Genomic DNA, 16,018 nt, shown 5'->3' on the forward strand with positions numbered 1-16,018 from the left:
GTACAAAAGAACCGTAAACTATCCTTGCCTACAGGGGGGCTTGTAGTCTGGGTGAGACATGATCTACATGCGAACTAGCTAATGAACACAGTATCTAACTGTGGAACAGAAAAAAGAGAACTCTCCCTATGGGTTGGGTTAGCCTGGGTCAGCTGCCCCGGGATTCACCCCAGATCCCTTCTCTATGTGTGAAGCTAACGTCACAGCCACCTTCCATGACTTGAAGAGGAGGCTAAACTTCTTTACCAAGTCATTTCAGACGATGGAATTTCTTTCCCCTGATCAGTTCTTACAGAAAACAAGGAAGGTCTCCCCCACGTCCCAGATGACTGTTTTCTTTGATCCTATCCCTGGGGTGGAGCTCATGACCCTGTCATTTGGCAAACAATGAGGAAATCCAGTGGGATTGGGGTTTCCAAAGGCTAGCGCATAATCTCTGCCTTGGAGAAGCAGCTAGTAATCTAGCTGAGAGAAGGCTACCATGAACTTGAGAACAGTAAAGAATGAAGGCTGTGGCTCAGACTGGGATCGGGAAAATAGTTCTTAGATGGGAAAGATGACGGCGACTGAGGAACTAGGGAATCCTTCCGAAGTGGGGTCATTTGTGCCCGGGTCTTGGGGCACCAGGACAAGAGTACCAGGCTTGGGGTTTGGGGTGCATGTTTAAATGGGGGTCACTCAAATTAGTTTTGCAAAGGGACCAGTTCCTCTGCCCTCCCAATTCCCCACCTGTGGTGTCTCCAATGCCTAACAGTTGTATTACTCCCTAAAGTCAGGAAAAGTCTACCCTACCAGCATGCCTTTCCTCAGACTGGCCCCACTTTGCGGCCTTTACTGGCTCTTTCCCTACAGTTGTGAGTCTCTGTAGCTTCCCTGGGCCTCAGTTTTTCCACATATAGAACAGACAGGAGGTTTATTCCCCTGCCCCTTTCTAAGAAGATTGGGAAGATAAATGGCATAATAAAGCAGACCAATCCGACATAGGCCTGGTGAAATATTATGCAGGAAAACTTCATTCAAGCTCTTCTTTGTCTGTCAAGCATGGCCATAAAGACTGCTAGAAAAAGAATTTCAGACAGGCTTTTTTTCTCATTCATTCCACAAAAATGAACATTTTTGAGTCCAAAGAACAGAGGAAGGACAGCACGAGGCAAGTCTACAAGCGACGGTCCCTGTCACCTTTCTTGAGTGGAGGATCCCTCAGAGGAGCGGTCGGCGGAGGACGTGGCACTTGGAGTTGGCTCGGCTGCTAGGCCAGACCACAACCAAACCAGTAAATGCTTTTTCCAGACACTGCAAACCAGGCTTTCTGGGCTGGAGAGCGCAAGACGAGCTGGAGGAGGGTCAGGAACCATCTGAAGACTGATGTCCCCTTTCCAAAGAAGAGGCCAGAACACTTTCAGGACGAGAGCCTGGGAGGAGCCAGGCTTTGGAAAAGTTGGCATGAGATCTACCTCTTGCCCCCGGGCCTGGATCTGAGCAGGGTCCTAGAGTCTTGGCAGGAGACAGTGTTTCGATTGGCACTCGCTGGCGTGAAGGAGGAGGCCGAGCGGGGCCGGACATCCTGTGCCAGCTTGGGAGGGCTGGGAGCGCCTTGCAGAGGAATCCCGGACCCTGAGCACACACAATCCCATCGCTTTTATTCAGCACAAAAGTGCTGGCTCTCAGGTGAGCACCAGATGTGGCTTTTAAAGAACACACAAAAGGAACATGAGACTGCGACAAACAGAATCCCGTGCGGCATTGGGCTTGGGTGGAGTGGCCGTCATCGGCCATCCTCTGCAGGTCTGAATTCATTTCAGCCACCTTCCTGTTAGAGAAATCAGCCACTGGGTCTGCGCACTGCCTCCCAGAGTTGGATTTGGAGGGCAGATGGGGCTGATTGTCCCTTGTTTCCCTGAGCCTAGAGGGGGCCAAACAGGGTACAGTTGTGACAAGGTCTCTGGATTGGGAGTTGGGGGTTCTGGAATAAAGTCCTTTCTAGGCCACTAAATGGAATATGGCTACAGGCAATCGATTCCTTCCCTGGCTGGCTAATTCTAAGTTTCCTTTTGACTTCAAAATTCTAAACAGGGATGTTCCAAGTGCAAATGAAGATTATATTTTTATTTTTATTTATTTATTTATTTTAAAGACTTTATTTATTTGAGAGAGAGTGAGAGTGAGAGAGATCACAGAGGGAGACGGAAAGGGAGAGGGAGAAGCAGACTCACCGCTAAGCAGGGAGCTCAATGCGAGGCTCGATCCCAGGACCCTGAGATCATGACCTGAGCCAAAGGCAGACGCTTAACTGACTGAGCCACCCAGGCGCCCCGAAGATTATATTTTTAATATGAGCAGGGGGTTGTCAACAATCTCCAGTAAAGGGAAAGATTTTCTCAAATCTGTAGACATTTGATGTCCCTTAAACTTGTTATCTGTATAATAGATATAAAGACCTTTCTAGTTGGAGCTGGGTAGACAGAAATCCACTCAAACTAGTTCAAGAATAAAGGAGGTTTATGGGATCCCACCTAAGGTCAGGGCAGGTCTTGCAGAGGCTGGAGCTTGACACTGGAAAGTTATTTGGGTTGCAGACTGCCTCCCGCTCTCTCTACTGTAAGTTTCTTCTGCTGACCCAGAGGCCCTTCTCCCTCATAAATGTCTTTGATGGCTTTGGCTCATCAAGGTGCTGACTTCACCCTCCATTTTCCCTTGAAACCTCTCCCCTGCCCACTTGCCACTGCCCAATGGACAGACACAGCTGTGGGTCAGGCGTCCATCTTTGGTCTCATCGGCCTCCATGGGGAGGGAGAGTAATGTGGCTCCTGGACTATGGACTGGGAAGCTCCTCTAGAAAGAACTGGGATGGGGAGCACAGAAAACCTATCAGGATAGGAACCTCTTGGCCGCTTGGCCCCACTCCACACTAGACATCATCTCTCCATTTGGCTCCTGGGAATGCACATCTTGTGGTTCTTCTCTTTCTCTAGGGGTTACTTTGATAGATCCTTTGATGGACTTCTCTTGCTGCCTGTCTTAGAGGTTTTGGAGCTCCCCAAGGTTCTGTCCTTGATCATTGTCTTTGCTAGGTCCTCAATAAAGGACCTAGTATGTGCCAGCCACTGGGATACAGTGGAAAACAAGACACAGCCTCCACCTACCCAGGATTTACAGCCCAGCGAGGAAACAGGAAGTGGCTGCAGTCCATGACAACAAGTCTGTGATGGGAAGGGAGGAGAGGGTAACAGCGGCACGTAGCAGGGGTCTGAACACCATCCACCAAGGCCTTTTTCAGTCTGTTTCCAGCTCCCCTTCTCTCTTGAACTACAGATCTGCATTTACCACTGCTTACTAGCCAACTCCACCTATGAATTCTCAAGTTCTTTTTATTTGGGATTGGGGGGGTGGGGAGGGGGAGAGGGAGAGAGAAGAGAGAGAATCTTAAGCAGACTCCACATCCAGTGTGGAGCCTGAAGTGGGGCTCAATCCCAGGACCCTGAGATCATGACCTGAGCAGAAATCAAGAGTCAGATGCTTAACTTAATGAGCCACCCAAGTGCCCCATCCACCTGCAAGTTCTGTAGCAGCCTTAGATTTAAACATATCCACAGTGGAAATAATTGTATCCTACCTAGAGCTGTTGTTAATCCAGTATGACTTATTAGTTACTAATATTGGCATATCCTTTCCATTTGCAGGCTACGTACCTGGGGGTCCTTTGACTCTTCTCTCTTGTCACCGCATTTGGTCAGTCACTAGATCTTAGCAAGTATCCCTTAGAGATGTCTGCAGGACACAGGCCCTCTCTCTAGCATCCCCCTCCTTTTATTTAAACGCACATTGTCTCTTCTCCTTACCAGTGCGATGGCCTCCAATGGGTGTTCCCAGCTGGATTCTCCCCATGTCCCTCAGTCTGTCAACCACATGCCTCCCAGAGTGAGGTTCTGTTCGCTCTTCTGTTTTTACCTAGCTCTCATTCAGCATATAAAAACTTAAATCTTAACATTTTTCTATTTTTCTAGACTTTCCCTTAAAAAAAAATCAACATTATATTCAACATCAATTTTTCGATGTAGATCACCAATCATCCCAACTGCATTTATTTACGGCGTGTGACAGATATATCCAATGTTTGTCACATGTTAGGGTTCCATTTGTGTATTGATATATCTCTGGGCCCTCTAGGTGTTTCTATTGGTTTATTTCTTCGGTGCCAATAGCACACCTAATTAATACCGTTTTGTGTAAAATCTTCATATCTGGCAAAGGAAGTCCCCCTGCTGGTTTGTTATTCAGTTGTTTGGTTGCCTTGGCTATTCTTAGATCATCCTGTGTGTGTGTGTGTGTGTGTGTGCACACGCACGCGCATGCATGCACATAGCATGAATGTTTCCTCGATTTTGGAACAAGTTATGCTAAATAAGCACAAACAATTCGGAAGATTGAGCATATATGACAGAGCGGTGACATTTCGAAATATCAACCAGATTATAAATACTGACCTGTGTTCTTGTTCCTGTGTCTCATTAGCTGGGAAATACCTTTTCCTTGTGGGGCACTTTCCCATTTTTCAACCTGATAGAATGGTCAGGGCCAGCATTATTTCTACCATTTTATCTTTTAAATTTTATTCTAATCAAAGTTATACATAGGCATAGTCAAACTGTTCTACGTGCTTGGCTATGAAACATAGCAGCCCCACATCCTTTCGCTCCACGTCTCCCTCCCTAGGGACGATCATTTTCAGCTCTGATTATTTGGGTATTTATTTCCACGTCTCTAAATAATGTCTAAACTTCTCTTGCTACCTCATAATATTTTTTTTCAATTTTAATCATTACGTTTTAGCCATGAATCTACGGGGGATGTCTGTGCTCCTTCTCTTTCCCAGCCCCTCGGTATGGGGTGTGGTTGTGGCCTCATTTTGACGAGATTGGCATTTGGGATTAACCTGAATTGGACTGTGTGAAAATCCGGTAGTAAGTCGTGAGGACTTTTCAATCCACACAACTTCTTGTTTCTCCTGGAGGTAAAAATGATCCTGAGGTTTTGTTTGCATGGCTTTCTATTTTCATGTATGAATGCAATTGCTAAAGTTTCAACGGTTGTCTGATCTCCGCTTCATAAACATCAGATATTCAATCAATTTCTTCTTTTGAGATGTCTTTCCTGGAGATTTCTGGAGTGCTCCAATGCACCCTGACATTCTCTGTGTCTGGTACACAGCCGTCGGTCGTTCCGGGCCCGTCCTTGACCAGAGTAATTTGTCTTTCATGGTGGATCTCCCGCATCCCATTTTTTCTTTAATTCCTGGTTTGTTTCCTGTTTTGGGGGCATGTGCCCTCTAGTAGCTTCTTGGAGAGGGGTAGATGGGAGGTAAATGTCTTGAGATCTGCCACATCTGAAAATCTCTCTCTTCTCCCAATCTCTCAATCTCCAGTTGATTCATACTTTGTATGGTGACCTGATCATAGGTCTGTAGTACTTACATTCAGAATTTTGAAGGCATTCGCCGTTATCTTCAGGCTTTCAGTAATGCTGTGGAAAACTCCAAAGCCATTCTGATCTTTGTAAACTTGTAGGATTTTTTCCCTAAGATTGATTGATTAATTTATTTGAGAGAGAGAGAGAGAGAGTGAGTGCAGGAAAGGGAGAGCATGAGTGGGGGGAGGGGCAGAGGGAGAGGGAGAAACAGACTCCCCGCTGAGCAGGGAGCCTGATGCGGGACTTGATCCTAGGACCCCCAGATCACGACCCCAGCTGAAGGCAGACACCTAACTGACTGAGCCACCCAGGTGCCCTGTTTTTTTGTTTTTGTTTTTGTTTTTGTTTTGTCTGTTTGCAGACAGTGTTCTAAAATTTTCCAATGATGTTTCATTCATTGGGCTGGATACTTGGTAGGTCCTTGAATTCTGTAAACTCAAGTCCTTCAATTTTGGGAAATTCCTTTCTTTCATCCCTCCTCTCCCCTCCTCTTTTCTGTCTCCTCTCCACTCCACTCCACTGCGCTCCTCCCCTTTCTCCCTCCCTTCCTTCCTTCTTTCCTTCCTTCTTTTTCTCCTTCCTCCCTCTCTCGTTCCCTCCCTCCCTCCTTCCTTCTTCTTCCCTTTGATGATTCCTCTCTCTGTCTCTTCTGTCTGTCTGCCTCTCTCTCTCTCTCTTATTGAGAGAGAGTCACAATACAGACACAATACACTGTATTGTGACTCCCGGACTCATTCTCTAATTTTCCTCCCTCTTCTGTTCTCCGTCCTTTCTCTTGCCCTCTCTCCTCCACTTTGCCTTCCATTCTTCTACAGGATTTTTCATTTCCATTCTGATGTTTTTAAGTTCTTAAGAGCACTTGTTTTGTTTTCTGAATGCTCCTTTTCCTAAGGCCCTCTCATTGTCCTATAGCTTCAATATCTTCTCTTACATCTCTGAGGGTATTCATTGTGACCTTGTAAGTGCTTTTCTCCCCAAGTCAACTTTGCTTCTTCTAAGTTGCTTTTTTCCATGTTTACTTGGCCTTTTTGTTTCCTCTTGGTGGCTTTTATGGGTTTGGAGATCTTTGTGCACTTAGGGAGACAAAAAGGCCCGTTGGAAGCTCTGGGTATGTGAATGCAGATTGTCCCGAGACAATCAGGCTAGATGAGATCTCCTCTTGGAGATTTTCAGTATCAGTATCTTTAGGTTATCACCAAATTGTTTCTTGTCTTGAAGGTGGATGCCTGGCCTCCATGGTTTCTGGGGAGGCACAGGAGGGCTGTGAGTCTCAGCCTCCTGTGCCTGCGAACTTGCTGATGCTCTGGCTTTCAGTACGAGACTCCCACCCTCAACCTGCCCATTCAGGGAGCCTCCTGTTTGATCCTTTCTGGAGAATAAACTTGCATGCCTACTGCCAGGATGGGCAGACAGTGTTTGGCCGTGCACAGCTGGGAGAGAGCCTGGGAATCTGTGTCCCCTATAGACTTTCAACTATTTATTTTAACCCTATTTTCATCTTGATTTCCAGCAATAACTGGTTATACCCTTTCCTGGGCCTTTGGATAGTTCTAAAATTTAATCACATTGCTTTTTGGTTTTTCCCACTGTTGGCCTAGAACTCTGTTTTCTCAGATCTACTGAGTTGCTAGGTTATTTATTACTCTCTCATCTGCTTTTAGCTTCCAAAATTTTATAGCTAGGATTCTGTCCCATTCTCTCATTCTTTCTTTTTACTTTACTGTCCCTTGGGAGAGTGGGATTTCGAGAGGGGGTAAAAGTGGAAGCATTGGATCAATCCACTGTATTTACCTTTAATCCTCTTTTTCTTCTCTGATTTTTCCTTAATACATTTTCTTTTTTTTTTAAAGATTATTTATTCATTTATTTGACAGAGAGACACAGCGAGAGAGGGAACACAAGCAGGGGGAGTGGGAGAGGGAGAAGCAGGCTTCCCGAAGAGCAGGGAGCCCGATGCTGGGCTCGATCCCAGGATCCTGGGATCATGACCTAAGCTGAAGGCAGATGCTTAACAACTGAGCCACCCAGGCGCCCCCTTAATACATTTTCTATCTTACATGGTATACTACTGTTAGGTGTCTTCTTGATAATTTATCTTATTCCTTCACTTGTTCCTGTGCATTTTAGGATCAGGTCATTACGTCGCATACAACAACTACAATAAAATGAAAAAGAACCTTGGAATTTTTATGGCAATTTAAAAAATTTATATAGTACTTTGGGGAGAATTGGTATTTTTTTATAATTTTATATCTTCCCATCTATTTGAATAAGGTACCGTTCTCTATTTCTCTAAAAAAGAGAGAGAGAGAGTGAGAGTCTGTGAGCAGGGAGGGGCAGAGGAAGAGGAGAATCCTAAGCAGGTTCCATGCTCCGTGTGGAGCCAGAAGTGGGGCTCAGTCTCACGACCCTGAAATCATGACCCGAGCTGAAATCAAGAGTCGGATGCTTAACCGACTGAGCCACCCAGGGACCCCTCAATTCATCTCTAATAATCAACAGGAATTTGTGTGGCCAATTGCTGGCAGAGGTGGTGTGTGGCTGCAGAAGGGTGGCTGAGTGAACCCCAGTTGCAACGACCCGGTGCGTGAGGGAGGCATCTTACAGCACGCCGCCCGTGGAGACCCAGCTGACTGTAGCTGCAGCAGCGGCCGCAAGTACGGGCAGCAGAAGTGCTGGCCTGGCTAAGCCTTGAGCAGATTGCAGACGTGTAGAATCATGAGCAAAGAGAATGGGGTTGTTTTAGGCTCCACGGTTTAGGATGGTTTGCTCCACAGTGATGGGTCACCGCTGAGATTTGTGAACTTCTTTGTGAAGATCTTACACTTTTTTGTTCTTCTGTCAAATGTAGTCCTGTGTTCCTTCTACATTTTATTGCACTAACGCATGAGCTCTCTTTCTCTACTACATTTTCTAAGTAGCTCTAACTGATTTATAGAATTGCATTAATTTTTATATGTTGTTTTTGTATGTAACATGTTTCCCGAACTTTCTTATTTTAATAATATGATAGATTCTAATTTGTCCCGTTAACGAAGTTTTCTCCAATTCCTAGTTTGCCAAGACTTCAGTCTTTATCATGAATGGCCATTGATGTATATTTAATAGATATATTTAATGGTTTTCAACATTAACATGAACATATCAATTTCTCCTGCAGTTAGTTCATATAGCGTAATACATAGAAAGATTTTCCGATGTTAAACCATCCTTATGTTCCTAGATTAAATCCTACCTGGTTATGATATATTTTTCTTTATACACTGATATATTCAACTTGTTAATTAGTTCATTTAGGACAATTGTACCAAGTTCATCTGTGAACCTGATCTTCCCTTTCATTATTTGTACTGTCCTTGTTTGCTTTTGTAACGAGGGTCATATTAACTTCATATGATGAATTAGTTAGTCTTCTTTTTCTATGCTCTAAATAAGTTTGTATACCACAGGAATTATCTGTTCTTCCAAGTTTTGATATAATTTATGTAAAACTATCTAGGCTTGTCATTGTGTCCTCTTCCTTCTTCTCCTTTCTTTATTTGGAAATCTTTTTAGACTAAGAAAAATTGCAAAATAAGACAGACAGCCTCTGATACACCCTTCACCCAAGCTGAACCAGACTTTTTTTTTCCCCTGGAGAACTACAGTCAGTCTGATGACACTGCCTGAGGGAGGGGGCGTCCAGCAAGTTTCTTTAAGGAGCTCATCCCTCCATCCTCAGGGTCTTCAGATCCTCCTCAGCCCCTCTCAGCTCTTACAGAGACTTGGATTCTGTGGCTGCCGGGGTATAAGGTGCAGGTAACTGGTAAGAAGCCCGGCACATGACCAAGTGTTCCCCAAGCACCTTCCATGGCACCAACACTGTGGGGCTCTGAGTGGGCTGCCAAAAGTGTCTGACCCAGTCTCCCCCTTCACGGAAACTGCCCTCTCCCTGGGAGGAAGATCTGGGCTCAAAGCATGTTGATACAAGGTGGAGTTCAAACTAGGCTACCTGGAGGTAACTGATTCGTGTTAATGAGATAAGGGGTGACAGATCAGCAGCCGTTGGACAGCTGGATCGTGGAGCAGGAGGGTGGTGGTGGGAGATGGGGTCAGGAGGCAGGGGGTAGGGAAAGCCAAGTTTCCCTCAGGGGCAGGCAAGTGGGCTCCCACATGGAAGAGTGGGGCACATCAGAGGACAGAGTGCAGGGGTGAGAAGTGGGGGGTGTGTGTGTTGGGGAGGGAAAGATGATGACATAGAGGGAATGACAACAATGAAAACAAACTTTCCCACTGCACAGTTGTGCCCAGGGCCAGCCTGGGGCCTGTGAGCCATCTGGTAGGACCTGCAATTTCCCTCATATGAAATTGTCTCCTTTCCCTTCCCTTCCTTCTTGCCCTTACTCCCGCCCATGGGTGTGCGCATGATGGCACGGTGCAATTTACAAAATTAGTACATTCTGGCGGACCCCACCCCGTGCCGCCTTCCTGGTGGCCCTGTGATTTCATGGGTGACATGTTTGGCAGGGTCCCTGCAGCCCACGCGGTGCTGAGAGAAGTCAGAACCCTTAGGGCTGGAAACCCACAAGGGTTGTGGATCCTCTCCCCTCTCCTTCCCCAACCTCAAGGCATCCCAGGGAGTATTTTTGTCGAGCATCAAGTGTGCACCGAGGTGACGCTGGGCAAGGGGGGCTGCATGAAGGAATGACCAAGATCTGATCACTGTCTTCAAAGTTTTCCTGGACCTTTTTTCTCCTCCAAGAGTCCTGTGTGTCAGGTACTCCCCAGTTTACGAAGTACTTCCCTGTTGAACCTCACCCAATGTCCCTCTAGAGGAGGCAGGGAGGGTTTTGTAGATCTCATTTCCAGGTGAGGAAACCAAGCAATCCACCCACCATCATGTCTCTGGTGAGGAGGAGGCTCAGGAAGGAACCATGGATCTTCTAGTTCTAAATGGAGAGCTCTCACGTCTCAGAAAGGAACAAATGTCCAGACTGCGGTCTGAATGGTCGTCAGACTCACGCCACATCAATCTTTTAGAAAGCTGCGAGTACTTCCTACATCACACACTTGGTTTTTGGTATTTCTTAAGGAAAGAAACTGAAAAGGCTAAGAAACGAGAGACATAAATAAGGGCTGGTGAGCACTAAGAAAATAGCCATGTGCCCGCCTCTCTCTGTCTCTGTCTCTCTCTGACTCTGTATCTCTCAAAGTTCTTCCACACCCTGTATTTCATGGGACTCCTGCATCCTGTGGGGGACTAGCTGACAATCACTGAGCCCTTACTCTGGGGCAGGCCTTGTTCTGCACACCCCACCACATCACTTCATTGCATCCTCAACAACCCAATGAGGTAGGGAATTTATTATCCCCATTTTGCAGTCGAGGGAACAGAGATGGTGAGCCATCTGCCCAAGGTCACACAGCTAGGAAGGCGGGGAGTCAGAATTTGAAACCCAGGTGGTCTGCCTGCAGGGCCCAGGCCCACAACGTCATGGAGCAATGGGCAAGAGAGGAAGCACTTGAGAGAGGATAGGTGAAGGGTCTTCCTTGAGGCTCTGTACTTGGCCCCAGAAACTGGGGCTTCATCTGGTCTCTGTGCACCAAACTCCTTCCCTCCACGCCATAGCCAGGAGGAGAGAGTGGGGTGTGTCTGTAGCAGTCTCTTGTTCCGGCTTCACACAGTGGGGTTCAAAGCTTTAAAGATGTCACAGTGAGACAACAGGCATTGGCAGAAATTGTTCCCCTAGATTGGGTCACACTGTCCCAACCATTCACTGAGGTCTGGAATGTGGCTTGCACAGTGCTCAGCGCGCGGGATTCAGAGGAGAACAAGCCAGTGTCCACCCTAGTGCAGTTTATGTCTGTGCGGGAGGCAGGAAAAGAGACCTGTCCAGTTCACCGAGTCTTTCCTTCGTTCCCCAGTTATGTGTTGAACTTGCCGTGTACCGCACACACTGCTCAGACGCCTGACGCTCCTCAGCGAAGAGAAGACGTGAGCGAGCCTGCACTATGGACTTCACTCTAGTGGGGACAGATCATGAAAACAAATGTCATAAGTGAGTCATACATCGAGTGTGTGAGAAGCTGATAAATGCTCTGAGTACAGTGGGGTTGTCGGGGGGCAGAGGAGGGTCTTAAGTGGAGGGGGCTGATCGGGCCTCTCTGAGATATCACCTCCCAATGAAAACACTTGCAGTGGACTCCTTCTTCCAGGGTGTGATTTGGGGGTGGGGAGTCAATTTTAAAATGTCTAATATGGTTCTTTTGTTCATAGAAAATGAACTCACTTAGACCCTTTGGGGGACCCTGAGTCAGCTTTTGGACACACTGTGTCTGAGATGCTTGTGGGCCCTCCAAGTATAACATCTGGGAGATAGCTGGACATCTGGGTCCTCGGCATCAGAAAGCAGTTGGGGCTGGAGAGGCAGACTCAGGGCTGTCAGGACAGGAGCTGGTCAAGCCACCCGGGGAGAGCCTGCAGTGGGAGGAGGCCATTGCAGAGGGTGGAGCACGGAGAAACACATTCAAGTTCATGCAGGGGGAGGCAGGTGCGCAGAAAGCTGGGGGGAGGCCCAGCCTGAGGGGGAGGGGCCAGAGAGGTAGCGGGTGGTGCATGGAGTCCTGGAAGTGGACAGAGAGCCCCGGGGCTTGAGGAGGAGGGGGTAGTCTGAGCACCATTCACACTGGGGGCCTTGCAGGATGGCTTCCTACCTGGGACTTAGAGCTCCCAGTGCTGTCGGTGGGAACTGTCTCTACAGAGGGGTGGGGCAGGGTTGCAGGGTGGAGAGGTGAGGGCAGAGTCAGCAGGTGGAAAGGGGCCCTTTGGGAAAATTGCCCTGGGTGGAATACAGAAGAGAAGATTGGAGGGTGACAGAGATTCCTGTATGTTCAGACATGAAACGGGAAAAGCTACCATGGGTGGAGGGAGTGCGGAATATTCAAGAGTTAGTATGGTTGGGGAAGCGTGTTTAAGGAAGAAGGGGTAGGAGTTGTGTTGATGAAGGTGGGGGGAGGGCAGGAGGAGACACACGAGTACCCTGGACCCTTCAGAGCCTTTCGCAACCAGTCAGGACCCCATGACAACACCGTGAAGCAGACAGGATCAGGTCTCCATTTCCCAGATGGGCAATGAGGGCACAGATAGGTTCTATGCTTGCCCCAGGTCACACTAGGGGGACACCTGCAATGTCTGATCCCTTGTCCTGGGCAGGACAGATCCCTCACCTTCTGAATTTCTTCCTGCATTTTCCAAATGCACCTTGGACCATGCAGCTGCCTTCTAGCCTCCAAGATGCCTTGAAAATGAACGCTCGAGGCAGCAGAGTGACTTCAGGAGGCAGGATGTGCATTTATCCCAATTGACAAGACCAGCCTGAGAACCGTGAGCAGGTGAGGACGAATTTCTGCAGTGTGTGATGGCAAGAGGGCTTTCCCCAGGAGCTGGCACACCTCACCAGGGGCCACTCATTCATCCCACTAGTGTCTGGCAAGGGCCTCCTGTGCGCCAGTCCCTGTGCCTGGTGGAACTGGGAAGGGAGGCACTGGGGTGCTGGAGAGCCTGGGGGCCCATGAGGGCCGTGCAGCGGGGAGGCTGGGGACAGCAGTGTTGGGTGCTGATTTACACCCTTGCCAGCAAGGAAAGGTGCAGTCAGTGAACCAAGGGCAAAAGCCCTGGGCTGGGAGTCCAGAGACCTGGCTTCTGGTCTTGGCAGGGCGGAAGACTTCCTGAATAAGATTGCTCCTCAGAATCTGCTCGAATGCAGTGCTGCTCAACAGAACATTCTGTGAGGATGGAAATGTTCTGTTCTGAGCTGTGTGCTGTGGCAGCCACTGGCCACACGTGGCTCCTGAGAACATGCAATGTGGCTCTTTGGACCGAGGAACTGACTTTTAAATTTTATTTAATTTTAACCTTAATTTCATTGTAATAGCCACATATGGCCAGTGGCTATTGTTTGGGTCAGTACAGCTGTAAGTACTTAGTGACCTTCTAGTGACCAAATTCAACGCCCATGTTTGTGTCTGGGTCTCACTTACTGTCCATGCGGCATCCCTGTGCCTCTCTTAAACACCACATCTTGTCCCAGCCCTTCCCTTTGGCTCCTATAACTTCAGAAACCTCCATACACCTGTAGCCCACAGATCTGTTTCTCTCCGACTCCTTTCCTGGGCTTCTGACCTAATTTCCAAATGCTTTTTTGGATGTCTCCACTATAATCTCTAAATAAATATGTCCCAAGGTAAGCTCATTATTTCTCCCCACCTTTCCAGACCCCCTTCAAAAAAAAATGTCACCTTTCTCTATTTCTGGGCTAACAGTTGGGGAGGGGTGTGTTCTTAAAATGTTCTCTCTCCCTCCATATGTAATAAGTCACTAAAACCTGTCAAGTCCAGGTCAGACCTTTTCCGGAGAGCATCCCTATCTCTGTACCTTCACCATTCATACTATTATATGTGCAGAGCTGGCTCTATAAGCCGTGGGCCCAGTGCAAAATGCAGGGTCCCAGGGTGGGGGGGTGGGGGGGAAGAGGAGGGTGGGAGGGTGGGGAATCAGTCTCCCTTCTCATGGGACTCCATCCCCATCCATAGATGGATGGGTTACCCCTAAGGAATTGCAACCAAACAGAAGCTCCCTGCCTGCACTGGGGGTGGGCAAGAGGCCCCTGCTGACTCAGCCCGACGTGTCATAGCACCACCAGGCCCGGGGCAGCGATGGCCACTGCTCAGCCCTAGCCTGAGACGCCAAGGGGCGTGTGCCCAACCCTGGACCTCCCTGAGCTTGCCTTGGCCTCCAAAAGGGATGAAGGGCAAAGCAGAATATGACCCTCACCACCAATGAGATGGGGGTCAAGTGATGGGGGTGGGAGAGGGGAAACTGGGTGGAGCCTGAGGTGCCAGGGGGCATGGTGTAGATGGCTGAGAACCCATCTTAAGGAGGCAGTGGGAGGTGGGACTGCTCAGGAGCAGAGGCTCCAGGCCCTCAGTATATCTCCTTTGTCCTGGGGACTCTATTCACAAAACACAAAGTCAAAGATAACAGGATCAAGAATTTCAAGATGGTGCCCTCTAAGCATTAAAACCCCACTTACAGGGCCCGTGTGAGTGCGGAGTCCTGGGTAGCTGCTCTGGTCTGGATGCCTCCCTGCCCATGTCCTGACTCCTTATGCTCACTGTCAGTCTCAATCATTGTTTACCTTGCTTTTTGTTCTTTCTAAACTACTCAAAGGAACCAGACCCAAAGGAAGTTATTAACTAGAGGTTATAGTTATATAGGGATTATATTTGGAAATGCATCAGGTGTGTGATGCAGTCACAATGATGGGAAGTGCTTATGGAGTTCAGCAGGCAGGGATTAGAGGTGCTAAATGTCCTGCAACAGTCCCGAGCCAGATGGCAACAGTGCCCTCCCAAAACCACTGTCCTGGATGCTGCGACATCCTGGTCCTGTAGTACGTGCTGTTCCTTCCTGGGATGCCTGTTTTGGGCTCCTGGCCTTACACAAATCTTTAGATATTCATCCCAAAGTCTCCTGTGGCCTAGCCTCAGAAGCAGAACCCGTGACTCCTGTGTATCTACCTTCACTGATCCACATGCCCTCTCCCTCACAGCTGCCGTCTCATGGGGAGCTTCAGTCAGGAGGAAAGAGCCTGGGGTTGGGGGGCGGTCAGCCCTTCCCTGGCTGCAGTACTCTTTATGCCATCCATGAGCAGGGAGGCCCCGGTAAGTCGTTTCTCTCCTTTGATCCTTCCAGCTCTGAAGTTCAATTCCCCACATTCCGCCATCATCAGAAAGCCCTCACGTGCTTCTCAGAAAACAACCCTGCAACTCATGCCATAACCTTGATGGATAACGTCACATCCTCGCCTTCATTTCCTCTGTCTTTTTTCCTCATCCAGCCTTGAACTGAAGATGTAAATCATCTTGGCTTTCTCCAGGACACACACACACACCTCTAGGAGGAGAAGGAAGATGGGAAAGAGAGGAGGGTGCAAATCAGGATTTGCATCTGTTTAAAATAAATTATTATTATGGTAAAATAAACGTAATATAAACTGTAACATTTTAGCCATTTAAAAGCGTATAATTCAGTAGCATTAAGTACATTCCCAATGTTGTAAGACTATCACCACAACCCATTTTCAGAATATATTCATCATCTGGAACAGAAATTGTACATCCATGAAACACGAACTCTCCGTTCTTCCCTCCCCTCAGGCCCTGGTGACCACCATTTTCCATTCTGTCTGTATGAATTTGCCTACTCTAGGGAACTTATGTAAGTGGAATCATTCAGTATTTGTCCTTTTGTGTCGGACTTACTTCACTCAGCTTAATGTCTTCAAGATTCATCCATGTTGTAGCTCGTGTCAGAATGTCCTTCCTTTCTAAGACCGAATCATCTTCCATTGTCTGTAGAGATGACACTTTGTTTATCCATTCAACCATAGATGGATATTTGGGTTGTCCACCTGTTTTTTTTTTTAAAGAATAGTGTTTCTGGATAACCCATTTGAGTCCAGGGTGGGGAGAGTATGTCAAGAGAAGAATAAGCATCAGACCCCCCAAGTAG

At 47.8% G+C, this 16,018-nt stretch overlaps 1 long non-coding RNA gene across 4 annotated transcripts in view; it reads left to right on the top strand.

The window, feature by feature from the left end:
- Positions 1-16,018, top strand: part of LOC145716749 (uncharacterized) — a 34,564-nt gene that overhangs the window by 9,741 nt on the left and 8,805 nt on the right. For 2 of the 4 annotated variants that reach the window (XR_014139608.1, XR_014139609.1), the window contains 2 exons: positions 11,371-11,504; positions 12,721-13,929. This is a non-coding gene — a long non-coding RNA (uncharacterized LOC145716749). Of the gene's footprint in view, positions 1-11,370; positions 11,505-12,720; positions 13,930-16,018 lie in introns of those variants that run through there. The other 2 variants (XR_014139611.1, XR_014139610.1) reach the window with 1 other exon arrangement.

Source organism: Leptonychotes weddellii, chromosome 13 (assembly GCF_054177405.1).
Source record: "Leptonychotes weddellii isolate Sample4059 chromosome 13, ASM5417740v2, whole genome shotgun sequence".
NCBI classification, from domain to species: Eukaryota; Metazoa; Chordata; class Mammalia; order Carnivora; family Phocidae; genus Leptonychotes; species Leptonychotes weddellii.